The sequence below is a fragment of the Hordeum vulgare genome, chromosome 7H (assembly GCF_904849725.1).
Source record: "Hordeum vulgare subsp. vulgare chromosome 7H, MorexV3_pseudomolecules_assembly, whole genome shotgun sequence".
In the NCBI taxonomy this organism is placed as follows: Eukaryota; Viridiplantae; Streptophyta; class Magnoliopsida; order Poales; family Poaceae; genus Hordeum; species Hordeum vulgare.
Genome location: NC_058524.1, coordinates 428,175,362 through 428,190,728, shown reverse-complemented (window position 1 = coordinate 428,190,728; position 15,367 = coordinate 428,175,362).

The following is a 15,367-nucleotide window of genomic DNA, read 5'->3' as shown; positions in this document are numbered from 1 at the left end:
TTTGTTTACCCATGCACAGTTGTTTATCGTCTTTTGGGAGAGAGACATCACTAGTGAACATCATGTGACTCGGGTCTATATTACCACCATTGTTTACACCTCCACAATTTACCGCTTCTATTTACTTTTCCATTGCAATCACTATCACTATTCCCGTTTGTGTTTTAATCCTTTGCAAACTACAAGGCCGGAGAGATTGACAGCCTCTCTATACTTGTTGGGAGCAAAGTTATTTGTTGTGTGTGCAGGTCCACGTCTTCTTCTAGCGCCAGAGCAGCGGACACCTGCTTGTTGATCCTCGGAGTGCTCCTGGTTCGATAAACCTTACAGTCCCCGTGTAAGGGAAATCTGCTGCTAACTACATCTCCACCTTCCACTTGGGGTAACCAACGAGGTGCGAGAAGTATATCCATCAACTCGTCATCAGTTCATCCTTCAACTTGTCGGCCTGGACGATGTTGTGCTCTGTGTACATGCCATATAATTCCTGCTCCACCTCAAGGATCCTGGTCTGGACCTTCTTTTGGTCTTCCTTCTCCTCGGCAAGCTCAATGGTCCTATTCTCAGTTGTAGCCTGATAATCCAAACTGCAAGGAAACCATAGCACTTTCCAAAGATGGAAGTGGTAAGTATGGAGTGTCGAACCCAGAAGGAGCTAAAGGTAAGATTAAAATTTTCTCAAGTCCTATCTGCTACCAATACGACTCTACATACACCGAATGTTTGCTTCTATCTAGTAACGAGAAATAAAACTGTGTTTTGGGTATGAAGATCATAGCTTTGGATGATATTGGAGAACCAAAATATCAAAATAGTTGCTGAACTAAATAAAGTTAGCATATATCACAATATATTACAAATACAGAGTGTGGAATAATGATGGTATGGTGTGCGGAATTTCCTAGGTAATTGATAACAAGATCGGTAATCATTCTTGGAATTTCATATGAGGGGGAGGCATGAGCTAACATACTTTTACTCCCATATGAACTTATGATGGTACTTGGATCATATGAACTTATGATTGGATCTCTATCACGCATCCGCAACTACGTGAAATCATTAAGATAAACCCAACCATAGCATCAAACATCAAGTCCCGTTTACTCCCATACACAACAATCCCCTTACTCGGGTGTAACCTTCTGTCACTCTAGGCACCCACTATAAGCGAATCATGAACGTATTGCAACACCCTACAGCGAGAATCCCTCACGTGTGCGCAGCACGGAGGGCACCATAGGACAACACCAAAATAAAACATACACTCAAACCAATCAAGATCATCAATCAACCCAAAGAACAACATAAATCTACTCAAACATCATAGGATGGCAACACATCATTGATTTATAATATGTAGCATGAAACACCATGTTCAAGTATGGGATTACAACGGGGTGCGGGAGAGTGAACCATCGTAGATATATGAAGGAAGTTGATGGAGATGGTGATTTTGATGAAGATGATCACCACAGCAATTGTTCCTCCGACGACACTCCGGTGACACCATAAGAGAGGGGGAGAGAGTATCCCCCTTGGGCTTACTCCTCCATGTCCTCTCCCTAGATGGGGAGAGGTTATCCCCTCTGGTTCTTGCCTCCATGGCTCCCGGAGGGGTGACATCCCCTCTGAGATTGGATCTCTCTCCCAGTTTTTTTCACTATTTTCTCTTTAGATTGGTTTTTCGTCGATACAGAGAGTCGCGGTGGTGAGGCAGAGAGTCTCTCCTATTTTTTATGGTTTCTCCATTTATAGGATCTTTTGGCATCAGAATAAAGCAAAACGGAGTTACGAGGGGGCCACAAGCTAAAAAGGCCCTTTGACGCCCCCACCCTGACGCACCTTGTTGGCTTGTGGCCACCACGGGGGCCCTCTGATGGTTCTTTGCTCCAATGTTTCTCATATGTTCCAGAAAAAAATCACCAAAGAATTTCAGGCGATTTCGAGAACTTCCATTTTCTACACACAAAAATGACACCACGGTAATTCGGCTAAAAACAGCGTCAGTCTGGGTTAGTTCTAATTAAATCATAAAAAGTGCATCAAAGTCATATAAAAGTATTGTAAACATAGGTGAATATGGCATGAATTCTTCATAAATTATCGATATGTTGGAGACGTATTGTAGCCCTCCGCTTCTCAGCTTCGGCCTCAGCTTTCTTGAGCTCGTCACAAAGAGTCTCCATTTACGTCGATGTAGTTGCCCTCAATCAACACTCATTATCACGCATCAAGTTGCTTTATGGAAACACATAAATCCATGGTGAATTTCTTTTTTACCTTCTGCTACTTGTAAACTGCATTGGGATTTCCCCTGAAGAGGAGGGGAGATGCAACATAGTAGAGATAACTATTTCCCTTAGTGAGAACCAAGGTTATCAAACCAATAGGAGGTCCAACAAAATGCCCATCTTCAGCGCCTACACAACAAAATAGCAAACACTTGCACCCAACACGGGCAAGAGGGTTGTCAACCCCTTGAACTCGTTACTTGCAAGCGATAAGTAGTGATAGATAGATAATATAAATATAAAATAAAATAATAGTAAATAAAAGGCAGCAACATTTTTAGTATTTTTGTAATTTGATTTGTGAAGACCCGGGGGGCATAGTTTTCGTTAGAGGCGTCTCTCTCGGAGAACGCATACGGTGGGTAAAAACAAATTACAGTTGGGCAATTGATAGAAAAGCGCATAGTTATGTCATATTTATTCATGGCATTGATCACACATATAGGAATTACGTCCATAAGCAAGTAGACCGACTCCTGCCTGCATCTACTACTATTACTGCACTCATCGACCACTATCCATCATGAATCTAGAGTATTAAGTTAAAAAACAGAGTAATGCTTGGGGCGAAGTGACATGATGTAGAATAAATAAACTCAACTAATATGAATAAACCTCATCATTTTTATCCTTAACGAAAACAATAAATACATGTCATGTCCCTTTCTGTCACTAGGATTGAGCAGTGCAAGATTAAACCAATTACAACGCACCACTCCCGCTCAAGATAAATCAGTCTAGTCAGCCCAACCAAACAGATAGATCAGAGAGAAATAAAAAGCTATCATAATCGTGCATATAATAATTCAAAGATGACTCAAATAATTTTCATAAATAATTTCAACTTAAACCCACAATTCATCAGATCCCAACAAACACACCACAAAGAGTGATTACATAAGATAGATCACCGCAGGAAGCGCGATGATATTGGCATTCAAGAACATACAGAAATATAGCCATATATATATATATATATATATATATATATATATATATATATATATATATGTACTAACTAAGGACCCATAGTTCTGTGCTAGACTACTCACACATCACCATGGGAGCAGCAAGGTTGATGTAGAGACCCTCCATGATTGATCCCCCTTCCGGTAGGGCACCAGAATAGGGCTCCATATGGGATTACGATGGAACAGAGACTTGCGGTGGCGGAAGAAGTATTTCAGGTGGATCCCTTGTGTTTTTTTCCACAAAATAGGATTTATAGGAGTCCAGGTAAGGCAAGGGGCGTTGGGACGTGGCCTCAAGCCATGTTGGGGTGCCTTATTGGCTTGGCGTCACCTCATGTGCTCCGGTCTCCCACCGAAGCTTCTGGATCTTATTTTTGTCCAAAAACATAATCAAAAAGTTTCCTTGCGCTTGGACTCTCTTTGGTATTGGTTTCGTGAAAAAACAAAAACACGCAAAAAAGAACAACTGGCACTGGGCACTGGGTTAATAGGTTAGTTCTCAAAAATGATATAAAACAACAAGTAAATGCATATGAAGGATCCAAGATTGATAATATAATAGCATGGAACAATCAAAAATTATAGATATGTTGGAGATGTATCACCTTGGGCCCTATCCATCTGCTCTTTCAGCACATTAATGTACTCTCTGGGTTGCGCAAGCTTGTGGTTCAGATCCTCCAACTTCTTTGAGTTGGAAGCCGATGAGGAGGAACATGCGTGAACAAGTATTATGTTAAGACTCCGATGTATGAAATCGACCCTCTTGTTGGATGTACTAATCCAACAAGAGTCTCGAGGGCTACTATGTATTTGTTCAATCATTCCTAAGTACATAATCGACCCCCATTCGGTTTGCTAAAAAGCCCACTTAGGGCTCAGGGGGTAGTGTACATATGTTCTTAAAGCACAAGCTAATTAAAACAAAATCATTGTATGTCTTCGGACCACCTGCATGCTAATACTTGTCCTTCAAAGGCTACTTGGTATAATAAACCTTAAGTTAGGCATGGCATTACTATAATACTAAGAGTGGAATTGACATACCTCCAAACCTTTTGAAAGGTGTATGAAGGCCCTCAAGGTTCCGACCTCTGCGGCTCGAAAAGTTGTGCCAACAATGACGTGGTGTTCGGAGGGAATCAAGGAGCTCTCCAGAGTAGCCTCTACCTCCTTATGTCGCCATAAGGACGGCGGATGAATGTGCTTGGCCTTATCCCTCGCTGGAAAGGACACAGGTGCCTATGTGTGGCTCGGCGGCGATGGAGCTCTAGGGGCCGAGGAGATGAGGCAATCAATCGTCGGTCCTTTAGGAACCAAGGGGACTCCAAACAATGGGCATATCGATGCCTCCCTCCGTGTTCTCTACAGGGGGGCACCAACGGCAAGATGAGATCCACCTGTTCATGGTGAGTAGGTTAGGGGAGGACGCCACCACCTGAGGGGTTTTCCGCCATCTTGGGAGGAGTAGCCTGTCGTTCGACATGTCTTCTCAGCAAGTCGTCGTGGTGGGCTGTAGAATTAAATGAAATGTTAAAAAACAACAAAAGGATATCTTCTTGAGGACACATCATGCATCAAAATAAATACTTTCCAGTCCGGGGTTTCTCCCTGCGAGGCACGGGAGACGTGTCCTCGGAGGAAGAGGTGTCGCCTTGATAAGGCCAAGGGTCGACTAGGCGGGGCGGCACATGCCTTCCAAAGCATTTTGAATTGTTGAGGAGGAGATTCCTCCTCAATGTCTTTGGACACAGCTCGCTTCCCCTTTTGGGGAAGATCCTTGTCACCCTCCTCATCACCCTTCTCCTTTCATTTCTTCTCCTAGTTGAAGGAGCGGCATGTGTGCTCGAACCTGGCATCCAAAGATGCTCTACGGCTATGTAAGCCCTTCTTCCTCGCCCCCTTCGCCTTGATAGGAACGACGTATGGTTTCGGTGCAAGCAGCTCTTCGACCTCGAGGGTCCTTTCATCTTTAGGTATGGGCGCTGGGGAGCCCACCTTGTTAGTCTTGTTTTTCCATTTCTGAAAAAGTAAGAGGCTTTATTTAAATATTGCAAGTAATGAGGAAACAAAGTCCTAGAGTTAAATGGCCATACCTCGGATGGACTATTACTGTTGCTATAGTCGATGTCCCCTTTATCCTAGGAAGGGAATTTATTCTTGGACGTATTGAATAGTGTCGTACACATACCATCAAGGTTCGTGCATAAGAAATGCGTCAGTGCTACCTCGTCCTCGGGCTTGTAGCGCCACATTGTGTTGGCCTAGAGTTGAGAGGAAGAATGCGGCGGTGAAGCATAACATCGACCACATCTATTAGGTTGGTCGTAATGGGAGTGTCATAGGTAGTATCATGCATGCCAGCTAGGCAATTTTGATGAGGTGGCATAGAATTAAATGAATAAAGAGAGGACTGATTATCATATCATGATATCGTATCATATTAAATGTTGTGCTAATATGTGTCATGCACAAGGCTTTAAATTGCTGGCTACTGGATTTAGCGCTTGGCTTTTCCATTGAGCTATTTGGGGCTATAGCTGGGCTATTTGAGGCTATAGCGGGCTATAGCGGCAAGATTGTGAAGGAAAGAAAAATAGCTGGACACTCTAGAAACAGCAATAACAGCAGCTATAGCTGATAATAGTCGGCAATTTAAAATCCTGGTCATGCATGACAATAAATGGCTTATCCTATGATACTAACATATGATACTATGTATTACGTGTGTAGTATCATACACTAGTATCATATGCATGATACTAATATATGATACTCCCCATTACAACCAGCCTTAGCAAGACACCTTGGTCAATTACTCCTTTCATTCGCTTCTGGAGCATCTTCTAATCATCTCCCGGTTTCGCCAGTCCAATCTCTTATTAGTCCAGGATACAAGTCTCTCCAGAGGATTGGTTGTGAAGACAAGGACAATTTTTTGACCTTGGGTGAGTGGCTTGGTTATGTAAAACCACTCTTGCTGCCGCATTTTTATTATCTCCACAACGGTACCCTCTATCCGGGTGCTACTTGTAAACTGCTTTGGGATTTCCCCCGAAGAGGAGAGCAGATGCAGCACAATAGAGATAAGTATTTCCCTCAATAAGAACCAAGGTTATCAAACCAACAAGAGGATCACGCAAACTCTCATCGTCACTACTTACACACACAAAATCAAACGCTTGCACCAACCGCATGCAAGAGGGTTGTCAAGCACCTTGAACTTGTTACTTGCAAGGATTAAATGCCGATAGGTAGATAATATAAATATATAAGTAAATAACATAAATATTTTTGTAGTTTGTGTAATATAATTTGGGTAGACCTGGGGCCTTAGTTTTTGCTAGAGGCTTCTCACTTGAAAATAGCATATGGTGGGTAGACAAATTACTCTTGGGCAATTGACAGAATATTGCATAGTTATGACGTGTTTGTCAAGGCAATGATCATGTATTTAGGCATCACGTCCATAAACAAGTATACCGACTCCTGTCTGCATCTACTACTGTTACTCCACTCATCAACCGCTAACCAGCATGTGTATTAAGTATGAAACAGACCAATGCTTGGAGCAAGATGACATGATGTGTACAAAGTAAACTAAAGAAATAGGAATAAACCCTATCATTTTATGCTTAATGGGAGCAATACAATACGTGACATGTCCCTTTCTACCACTGGGATTTGGCAACACAAGATTCAACCCATCAAAATGCACGACTCCTACTGAAGATAAATTAGTTTAGTTGGCCAAACCAAACCGATGGAACGGAAGAAATACGAAGATATAACAATTATGCATATAAGAATTTAGAGAATACTTAATATATATTCATGAATAATCTGATCATAAACCCACAATTCATCAGGTCACAACAAATACACCGCAAAAAATTACATCAAATAAGTCACCACGGGAATTGTGGAGAACTTTATATTGAAAAAAAGAGAAAAGACATCTAGGTACTAGTTATGGACCCGTATGTATCTGTTGGACTACTCACACAACACCATGGAGGCAGCAAGGTTGATGTAGATGGCCTCTGTGATTGATTCCTCCTCCGGAGGGCACCGAAAACGGTCTCGAGATGGCCGCCCATCGGAACAAAGACTTGCGGTGGAGGAAAAAGTGATTTCGGTGACTCTTCATTGTTTTCCCGATATATGTGAATTTATAGGGGTGGAATTAGGTTAGACAGAGCCATGAGGGAGCGCCTACCCCGTGGGCGCTCCCTATTTAGGGCATGCCTACCCTAAACCCTCCTAAGCTTCCACGTCTTATTTTGGTCCAAGGAAAATCATCAAAAAGTTTCGTAGCGTTTGGACTCCGTTTTGTACTGATTTCCTGAAAAGCCAAAAACACGCAGAAAACAGCAACTGGCACTTGGCACTAGATTAATAGGTTAGTTCCCAAAAATGACATAAAATTGCCTATAAAGCATCCAAGATTGATAATATAATAGCATGGGACAATCAAAAAGTATAGATACCTTGGATACGTGTCACTAGGTTACCCTCGGGAGTTTTCTGATCATGGCTCTATGTCAGTGAGCGAGCTAGGAGCCTCTACTCTTCGGCTTGACGCTAAAAATCGTTAGCCACAAGCTGAAATGTGGTCAGATGTGAAGGAATTCCTCGCACACACTAATGAAGGTGGCTATGTGAAGGATGGAATTTGGGACTAGGTGGTGGAAATCTAGCCCATAAAAGAAGAAGAAAACCTCACAAAAAGGTGAATGGGAAATCCCAGACCTCGGATGAGGTGGGGATGGCAGATTCGGAATTGCCAGTCCCACCCGTACCAAGAGCCCGACACTAGGTGTTTGAGGAGCCCAGAGCACTTGTATGTTGCCCACTGTAATAGTGGAGTACTCCTATCGCCCCTTCGTGTCGGCGCCCGATGCTGGAGGTGCAACCATTGCTGGTGATGGGTGGGGAAGGACTCTTGAAAGAAGAAGGAAACATCTGTGGATGTGGGCACTAGAGTTCTTGGGAGCTTGAATATGATAGAGCGAGAAATGAGAACATAAAGGGGATAAGTTACCACTTCCATGCTTTTATAAAGTGTTGAAATACCAACAGTCCCCATGCTGCACCATAAAACTCGCTGGTTCCCAAAGCCTATGGGTCGTTATGCCCACGTCAGTAAATTAATTGGTTGAATATATCCCCTGATAACTAGGGCAGAGTCTCCACATTGATGGGACATGCCAATGAGAGGTTTCCTCGGGCCACGATGCGCCTTATGATAACTGATGGTGACGGTTTTATAAAGGTGTTAGGGTTTAAAGCCCTCTCACCAACTATATCCATGTGGCGGAAGTCTTCAAGAATAAGATAACTCTAAACCTCAAATGAAAATGGAGGCCTTTATAAAAAAGTAATACTTTTGTTTTCTTGCGAATGATCAGAGTGTGAAGCACATGGTGGAGATCTTCTATAAAAGAAGGCTAAAAAGATTTGCAACCCATTTGAAGCTCTGGATTCAAAAGTTAGTAAGGAGGATCTTGCCTACTGAGGTGAAGACACTAGCCAAAGAAGACTGTCCTTGGAGGAGACTATAGTCTGCGGATCGGAAGACCAGTTGAGGGGCTACTTATGATGTCCTCGGCGTATTAATCTATACGGTCACCAGTCCGTTGATTGGGCTTAAGGCCCACCAATCATCAAGAATGGAGGGCTACCGAAGCCACTAACCTCGGAGTAATCAGGATGGAAGCCTCCAAACACTTGGTGTGTACTTCAAGGCCTCTGATGTAAACAACATGTTGACAACCGACCTTGTGTATGACATAGGTCCCCTCGGTGTGTATATAAGCCGGGGGTTTAGTCCTTAGACACACGATTATAGCCTTAGGGTTTAGAACACAGTCATGCGATCTCGAGGTATATCATCTTGTACTGTGTTCCCATCACATTAATATAATCAAATCATGATGTATGGTTTTACCTCTTTGAGAGGGTACGAACCTGGGTAAACATCGTCTCCCGTTGTCCCCTGTTACCATTGATCTGAGACCTACACCTCATGACCCCTACCCGAGATCTGTTGGTTTTAGTTGTGATAGTCCCCGCTCCGACATGTCAAGGATGAGCCGACATCGCCACAGCACAACCGCGGCATCCAGATCGGACGTTGCATCAAGAACGAGCCGACGTCGCCCCTACACAACCGTCACGTCACACTTGTACACCCGCAACGTCCAGCTCGGATGTCGGGTCAAGGAGAATCCGACATCGCCCTTGCACAACTGTGATGTGGCTTGAAACTACGTTGGTATTTCCCCAAAGAGGAAGGCATGATGCAGCACAGCTATGGTAAGTATTTCCCTCAGTTATGAAACCAAGGTTATCGAACCAGTAGGAGAACCACGCAACACCATGTAAAGGGTATGTGCACACAAAGAACAAATACTTGCAACCCCACGCATAAGAGAGGTTGTCAATCTCTCCTCGGTAAAAGATAGATTGTTTTTCATGATATTGGATAAATAGGTCGCACAAGAATAGAAAATGAAAGATATAAATTAAAAATGCAACAAGGTATATATTTTTGGGTTTTGGGAATAATAGATCTGAAAACAAAACGATAAAAGATAGATCAAAGAGCAATATGATAAAAGATAGACCCGGGGGCCGTAAATTTCACTAGTGGCTTCTCTCAAGAAAATAGCACACGGTGGGTAAACAAATTACTGTTGGGAAGTTGATAGAAGATCAAATAATCATGATGATATCCCAAGCAATGATCAATATGTAAGCATCACGTCCAAGATTAGTAGATCGACTCCTACCTGCACCTACTACTAATACCCCACACATCGACCGCTATCCAGCATGCATCTAGTGTATTAAGTTCATGGAGAAATGGAGTAATGCAATAAGCATGATGACATGATGTAGAAAAGATCTATTCATCTAGGAATGGACCCCATTTTGTTATCCTTAATAGCAATGATACATGCGAGCCTCGTTGCCCCGGCTGTCACTGGGAGAGGACACCACAAGATCGAACCCATCGCAAAGCACCTCTTCCCATGGCAAGAAAAATCGATCCAGTCGGCCTAACTAAACAAAGATTCGAAGAAGAAATACGAGGCTATAAATAATCATGCATACAAGAGATCAAACAAGACTCAAATAATATTCATGGATAGAAACTAATCATGAACTCAAACTTCATCGGATCCCAACAAACACACCGCAAAAAGTCATTACATCAAATAGATCTCCAAGAGACCATTGTATTGAGAATAAAAAGAGAGATAGGAAGCCATCTAGCTACTGCCTACGGACCCGTAGGTCTATGGTGGACTACTCACGCATCATCGGAGAGGCACCAATGAGGATGATGAACCCCTCTATGATGGTGTTAGATTGGATCTCGCGGTTCTAGAACTTGCGGCGGCTGGAATTGTGTTTCGTCGACTCCTCTAGGGTTTCTTGAATTTCTGAGGATTTATAGAGCTGAGAGGCGGTGGAGGAGGGCCACGTGGGCACCACAACCTACCAGGGCGCGCCTTGGGCCTCTGGCACGCCCTGGTGTCTCGTGGGGCCCACAAGCCTCCCCCGAGGTGCTTCCTTGGCTCCCAAGTTGTCTTCTGGGCCAAAATAAATCTCCAAAACGTTGTGTGAAATTTGGATTTCGTTAGGTGTTGATATTCTGCGAAGTAAAAAAAACAAGCAGAAAACAGGAACTAGTACTAGGCACTATTTCAATAGGTTAGTCTTAAAAATTGATATAAAGTTGATATAAAATGATTGTAAAACATCCAAGAATGATAATATGACAGCATGGAACAACAAAAAGTTATAGATACGTTGGAGACGTATTAAGCTGGTATGCCCACATTGACGGGCCTGCATTGCCGCATTGTCGTCACCACGCCGGCAAGGACTACATGCCACCCGCGATCACAAGGGCGTAGGACCGCATCCTCCATTCCCTCTCAGGTGGCGGTGTCGGTTGTTCCTTGGTATCTAGGCTCATTGTCTGCAATGAGGCAGCAGGCGCAATACGACCGCCGCAACTCCTGTCACTGTTTCGCGTTCGCCAAAACAAATGTGGCACCGGATTGGGTGCTCAACGATCCTGATATCGCCCCCGCGTGGGCTCTCGACCGCTTCGTCACCACCACAGAGACGACTGCTAGACGCCCATGTCGTGTTGATGGCGAGGAGTGGTTACTTAGGGACGGCTCCACCTATGCCGGTCGCGACAAGGCCGTCAGTAGGGTTCCGAAGGCTACAATGGTTGTGGCCGCGGTTGCTCTCTACACCGCGCAGCAGGGAGTAGAGTGGGTCCTTCGCGAGCAGGAGGGAACCGTCGGAAAAGCTGTTATGGCCCTTCGACGTTGTTCCACCGCTAGAGGGACCACAACAACGACAACTATTGCACGAACGACGATGGATGGGCAGGGTGGCTACGTGTATGAGGTGGTCATCTAGTATAGGGTTTAGGGCTTTTTTCTCCAATTTTTTAGTTAAATGGTCAAATATAAAAAAAATATGTAAATTATGGCCGAACTTGAATGATATCCGTCGTGTTTTCATGAGTTTCATCCATTTAGTTCAAACAGTGGTTGAAATGTATGCGGATTGCATGAGATGACCAGGTCGCGCATCCGTGCCCACGGACTAGTTCCACCTGTCCACAGATGGATACCGGAGGAAAATTATGGGCATTGGAGATGTTGTTAGCTAAGAATAGTACATGAGTAGATATCATCATTTAATAACACATGTATCTATAATCTATAATCTATAATGATACCTAAATAGTTTGTTCCCATTATTTCATTTCTCTTAACATGCAGCGTATCCACCTAAGCACACCTGCCACATCAGCATTTTGATAGGGATATGGGACCAACCAATCCAGCAACCCTGCCACATAAGTCTTCAGTTACTAATTAAGGGGCCCACTACAATCTGTCCTCGAGAGCACCCTTTCTCCCTCATTCAGTGCTCTCGCAAGCCACACAAAACTTTCCCCTTCCCATTCCACTTCCATTTCCTCCTTAAATTCCCAACAAATCCTTTGCCTTTCTCTCTCAAAAAAAAAATCCTCTGCCTCCCCCGGTCTGCCGTCTTGGTCCCCCAAACAAATCTACCTCCTTGAGACCTGCTAACCAATCCCGTCCTGGCAGCGCTAGCACATGTTCCTATGCCAGCCCAATAGTCGGGTGGCTGCTCGAGTCCTTTCACCTGCCGGTTGACTGATTCGAGAGGTGGAGATGGGTGGCTATAGGGAAATATAGGATGTGGTGGCTATAGGGATGAGAGAGGCAAGGGGTTCATGGCGGATTAGGCTGTCCGTAATGGTAATATAGATAGTATCATATCTTTCAACTAGACAATTTCGATGAGGTGACATAGAATTAAATGAAAAAATAGAGGGTCAAATATCATATCATGATACCGTATCATATTAAATGATGTGCTATTATGTGTCGTCCATGACAATAAATAAACTACCTTATGATACTAACATATGATACTATACATTACGGATGTGGTATCATACACTAATATCATATGCATGATACAAATATATGATACTACCCATTACAACCAGCCTTATGGAGAAATCATCAGTGTTCTGCCCTGAACATGGGTCACAGGTGACCGTGGTGCTGGTCCTCCGAGGACCCGACTTGTGTGCTACACAACATCTTTTTTGATAGGTTGATTAGATAGACTCTTGGTGTTTTTCATAGTTGTTTTGATGACACTCCTAATTTTGGATGGTACAGAAGATAGGCTACAATAGATGCTTCGGTTTGGGTTGGCTTGATTCAACCCGTTTCAAAATGATATATGTTTTGAGGCAAAATTGATAAAAATGACCTCTGGAGCGAAAGAACTCACGAAGTGAACCCTAACGCAAAAAAATCACCCGGCTGACCCTTTCGTGTGGCGCCCAACACCTAGGCGCCACACTACACTGTGTGATGCCTAAGACGTCGGCGCCACCCGCTCAGCCACCTGGCATAGCTGGCCCCACCCCCAGGCAGTGCGACGCCTAAGCCTCAGGCGTCGCACCCTCTAAAGTGTGGCACCGAAGGCTTAGGCGCCACACTGTGACTTATCCAGCCACGGGCCAGCCCCCTCCCCCACCCCCTCCTCATTCCCCTCCCTTCACTTCACTTCACAGCTTTGTGTTCAAGTCGCTCCTTGCTCAAATCCCTCTCCAAATCAGCAGATCTGAAGGTTTGGACCGGGCATTTGTTGTCCAATCCCTCCCCTAAGGTAATCCCCCTGATCCCCTCCTTCTCATCCAAACAAAAATCTCTTTTGGTCATTTTGTTGCAAATTTGAGGAAACCCTAGTTTTTCATGAAATGTGGGATGTATATGATATTGTTGTATTTTTGTTTGTTAGGATAAGGGGTATGATGGGGTTAGGATTAGGGTTGTTTGGATGCTTGCATTATGGTTGTTTTAGGGTTAGGCTAGGGTTATGATTAGGGTTGTTTGGATGTTTGCATTATGGCTGTGTTAGGGTTAGGATAGGGTTAGGGTTAGGGTTATGGATGTTTGGAAGTTAGGAATAGAGTTTATTTTTATTAAGTAGATATTGTAGTATTTGGGTGATTGCTTATAGAAAATATTGTATGTTGTGTTGTTTAGGGATGGGAAGAACATGTGTTTATGTTCATCATGTGGACAAGGATGCCTTTTTAAAAGGCAATATTGATCCGGACCCGGATGAGCTTGACATGGTGTTCGATTTTTGTCCTAGCTATGCTGAATTGTTGGAACAAGTCCGAAAGGTTTTGAATTGGATGGGCCCTAGTGATGTAGTTGAATTTGATGGTAGGCATAATGTGGGATTCGGAATGCACGTTCATTGGAAGACCATGCGTGTCAACTCCAAGCAACGTTGGCTTGCACACAAGGATACGGTGACCGAATCACTAGACAAGCCTCTAGAGTTATTTGCCATCAAAACAAATGGTCCTAACTTGCAGTTGGATTTGAACCGGGTTGCCTCTCCGATTGTTGAAGCTAGTCCTCCACGCATCAACGAAGAGGCCAACATTGAACCTCTTTCAACACAACAATCTTGTATCCAACATGAACCATTGCTAGAGGATAATGATGAGCACGATGATGATGAGAATGATGGTACTGTTCTTCATGACAACAACCTTGGTGATTTGGACAAATATAATTTGCAAGAGACAATGGACCATTCTATGCCGTACTCACGTGGCTATGCATCCGAGTCGGACGATGGGGGTCCTGATAAAGAAGTTCATGAGGAAGGGTTCACGACAAAGGAGGTTGAAGCTTTCACGAAGGTATTAGGGCGGGATCACGTGACACCATTGTTCGAGGATCTTAGCCTTGCGGATGAAGCCGTGGTTTACGGAGAGGAAGGCATATTGTTTGGAGTTAGGCCACCTTCTCACCGGGACAAACATGGGAAGAATATTATTTTGCCGGGGTCAAAGTTTCAAACATTCCTTGAACTGAAGATGTGGTTGGATGAATATTCTGTTACGCATTATAGGCCACACAAAATTGTTCATTCAAACATGAAGCTGCGTTACACGGTTGCATGTGAGGATTCAGGGTGTCCTTGGATTGTCCGTGAAAGACCATGGAAAGGAGGGCCAGGATGGAACATTGTCAGTTGTATGCCTCACACGTGTCGAGGCAAGAGGGTTGATGGCAAGATTTCGTCGCAAAGCCATAGACAACTCACCTCCGAGTTCATTGCTTATAGGCTTTCCAACTCCATCTCCTCTCTTCCTACAGTGAGCATAAAAAGCGTACAAGACCTTGAAAGCCCTCTTTCACTACGAGGTGAAATACGGGAAGGCATGGAAAGCGAAGCAAGCCTCATTCAAGATGTTGTATGGTGATTAGGAGCAAGCATACAACCGACTACCTAGGTTGTTGGGAGCTATTGCCGCCACTAACCCGGGCATGGTTCATGTGGTCGAGCCGTATGGGGAGAAAACAAGGATTCACGATGGAAAGAGGGTTCACGTATTTGGCCGTGCATTTTGGGCATTTGAGCAATGTGTGAGGGCTTTTCAACACTGTCGGCCTGTCATCTCCATCGATGGCACGTTTTTGACCGAACAATTCC